Below are 3,533 nucleotides of genomic sequence, written 5' to 3'. Positions count from 1 at the left end.
ATCGACTTTGTTTGAAGTTTTGGGTGATCTCGCCGGAAAACTGGAAAAGAACGGACTTGCCAGGGAGGGAAAGTGGTCGGGGACGCTGCTGGAGTCTTTTGGGGTGGAGGCACGCCGGCGCCGGAAGGTGGAGAACGGACGGACGTCCGCTCTTGATCCGGCCTCTCGCTCTCTCTCTCTATATATATATATATAACTACATGGAAATTCATAATAGTAGTAATTGCCAATTTATGATTGCTCTTGTACAGGGGCACTGTTTGTTATTGGGATGGGCACAACTCACTACAGGACTGCCAGCTATGCTTGCTGAGGCAGGACAAGGGGAAGCTGATCCACTACAAGATCCAGGGCATGAAGCTCAGGTGCAGGCCGATGCAGAACCAGATAACCAAGGTGAGGATGATATGGACGCACTTGGGGCCTAGTACTTTGATTGATCTACAGGTTTATGATGCACCACATGCGCCTTACTGAATTGCAGAGATAGTGAGGTGCTCAGCCTCTGTCAGTGCTGATAATGCTAGATTGTAAGGTGCTCAGCCTACTCAAAAACTCTGTAATTTTGTTCATAGGAATTGGTATATGGAGTGTTATACTAGCGCATGTCTTTTTTCCTTTTGATTTTGCTGGGACCAAAATTGTAGGGTAACAGGGGAGGAAAAAATGCTTAGGAAATTGCATTGTAAATGAGTATTCCTGAATGGTTAGACTTGCATATATAACTTGGTTTCAGTATGAATGTGGTTTCAGATTAATGTCATATCTTTGTGCTCTCTTGTTATATTTTGTTTCTTTTCATTATTTTGAATTTCTTTTAAACAATGAATATGATATGCAATGCTGCTGATGCAATTGATTCATATGGGAATTGTGTTAAGCCTCCACATGCCAATAGGGTTGGACTAGATGGTTTATTTATTTTATATTATTGTTATTTTTCTGGTAAAAGCTTCGCCAGGTTTGAAGCACCATGTATCTGTGAAAGAGGACAAACACATGTTGAGGCAGCAACTAGCAAAAAAAAAAAAAAAAAAAAAAAAAAAACCTACTAATCTCTTTCTCTCTCTAACACCTCCTACATTAAAATCTGAATCCGGCCACCTGAAATTTGAAGAACAGAAATGTCTTTTTTTATTATTTTTTATTATTTTATTTTTTTCCTACCCAATATCTCTCCCACTTTACTTCTCCAAACCAAGTTAAAGGGAAAACCAATTCACCACACATGCATTTTCTGAGATAAAACCCAACTACTCTATATCTCCTCTCTCTCACCTGGCCAGTGTTCACTGTTCAGACCCCAACTCTTTTGGAGAATGCGCAGGTTAACACCTCCATAGTTGCGCAGAATAAGCAGCAAAGAGATGATTGTGTTGTTAATCTTGGCCTGGCTGTTCAAACCCTTCGTGAAGATATGCCTTTGATTTTCGCTGAAGATTTTAATTATGAGATTTACAGGGATGATATAACATTTACGGATCCTTTTAACACATTCACTGGCATTGAGAGCTACCAGTTAATCTTCTGGGCATTGAGATTTCATGGGAAGATTCGGTTCCGTGACAGTTCTGTTGTGATATTGTCATATTGATCAGGTGGAACATGAAAGGTGCTCCACGGGGTTCCATGGGAAGCAAAGGGCCAGTTTCAGGGCACGTTGCGGTATAAATTGGATTGGAAAGGCAAGGTTTATGAACATAAGGTTGATAACTTGGCGTTTAACTTCCCAGTTCCCACAGAAGTAAAACATGCATGTTGAGCCTTGGAAAAACCAGGCCATAATAATCGATTGCAATTCCAATGCCTATCCTTCAAAAAACCAAAATGATCAAGATCGATGTTGCAGTCGGAAACGACAAAGTTAGTACTGGAAAAACATCCCGATAACCGGATAAGCTATCAAGCATAGAAAACAAGCCATCCCGCCTATATATAACCCCAGATAATGGACCATCCATATGCCGGTGAAGATATAACACGCCTAGAAGTTGAACTACCAAGAACACACACTGATTTATTGATGGGCCTTAACCCTGATTCGTAGCAAGAAGGTTGAAGAAATGAAATAATGGAAATGTAAAGAGCAAATAACAATAGATGCTTTCATAGATAGATGGCTGCATGTTACAATTGGGTTTATATCAATGTTTTAATTAAAAGGCTAAGGTGTAAGCGAGGCTTTGTCGGCTTTGTCGGGAGAGCCTTGAGCCTTGAGCCTTGAGGCATTAAGACGCATAAGGCGTAAGCCTTACGATACAATTATATTTATATAATAAATGCATATAAAGTTTATACTAATACATAAATATCCACTCAAACTATACTTTCATATATATCACCACTACTGTACGTTCCATTCACACACAATTTCTCTACCACTGCTTTCCTTTTTACACAACCGAGCTTATTTCTTATATGGCAAACTAATATATCATCACATCGACGTCCACAACTCCACAAGGTAGTCTGATCCGATAGAAATCAAATGTCTGTCTGACGCCTGGCCATGCTTCGCCATCCTATTCTATACTTAACAGTGTTCACAAGAAACCATCGACACAGGCAGATTGAAAGACGTTCCCCCAACCTCACTCAAGAATTCGAAAAACGTTTTTAACAGGTTAGAAAGATTGAAAGATTGAAAGATTTTTGCTATAGAAAGAAATAAAAAAATTCTAGGCGTTCGGACAGTTATCTTATGACGTGCTTTCTGCGCCTTTGAAGCCTTGAACAACACCTCATGCGCCTGTACGCCTCAGCAACAAAGCTGCCTCTTTTTCATGAGCGCCTCACGCTTTTTGAGCCTCAAGGCGCACATGAGGCGCGTTTTTTAAAACATTGGTTTATATAGCTCAGCTGTCCCAATAGATAAGGACGCGGTGTCCCCCACTTAATCAACCCTAATCCGTAATTAGCAACCTAATTGAATATTAACCAACTAAACAGACACACAGACTTTCCCTAGCTCAACCAGGAAAGCCCTACACTCGGGAATATTCATAACATCAATCGTAGGCAATCTTAGCAAGAGCAGCAGTTTCACTCCTTCACTGTGTTCTCCCTGTTGTGTCCCTTCTGAACGTCTCGAATTCAAAACAAGAATGTCATGCGACACTATATATACAATCGATATGATCAGATCAGCAATTAACGTGTCCTAAACCTCACATGGATTAGGAACGATCCAAAGGAGTGGTCTGAGCCTCTGCACTTGGGATGTAAAAATAGACTTGAAACCTTTATTTTCCAAACTGTATGCTTCTACTTCTAAATACATCTCAAGACGGCCACCTTGAGGCCAAAAATGTTTGTCTTCGGCGACATAAATTGAGTTTGCTTCCAATTCTGGAATATCCAGGGTGGATAATGATATTGATGCGGATTCGTATGCGCTTAAAACCAATGCCCGCTCTTGCAGACACTCCACCTTCAAACATTCCACCTTGTTGTTGGGAGTGAAGTTTAATTTATGGATATCATAGTAGAATTGACCCGAAATCTGATTCTTTATTTTCTCCACAAACAGAAGC

General features: G+C 40.4%; 1 pseudogene; it reads left to right on the top strand.

Moving 5' to 3' along the window:
• The window catches only part of LOC101300896, a 6,834-nt pseudogene extending 5,072 nt beyond the window's left edge, over window positions 1-1,762 (top strand).
• The last annotated feature ends 1,771 nt before the right edge of the window (window positions 1,763-3,533 follow it).

This window comes from Fragaria vesca, linkage group LG3, assembly GCF_000184155.1.
Source record: "Fragaria vesca subsp. vesca linkage group LG3, FraVesHawaii_1.0, whole genome shotgun sequence".
NCBI lineage: Eukaryota > Viridiplantae > Streptophyta > Magnoliopsida > Rosales > Rosaceae > Fragaria > Fragaria vesca.
The sequence above is the reverse complement of the archived record's forward strand: the minus strand, read 5'-3'. Positions and strand labels throughout refer to the sequence as shown.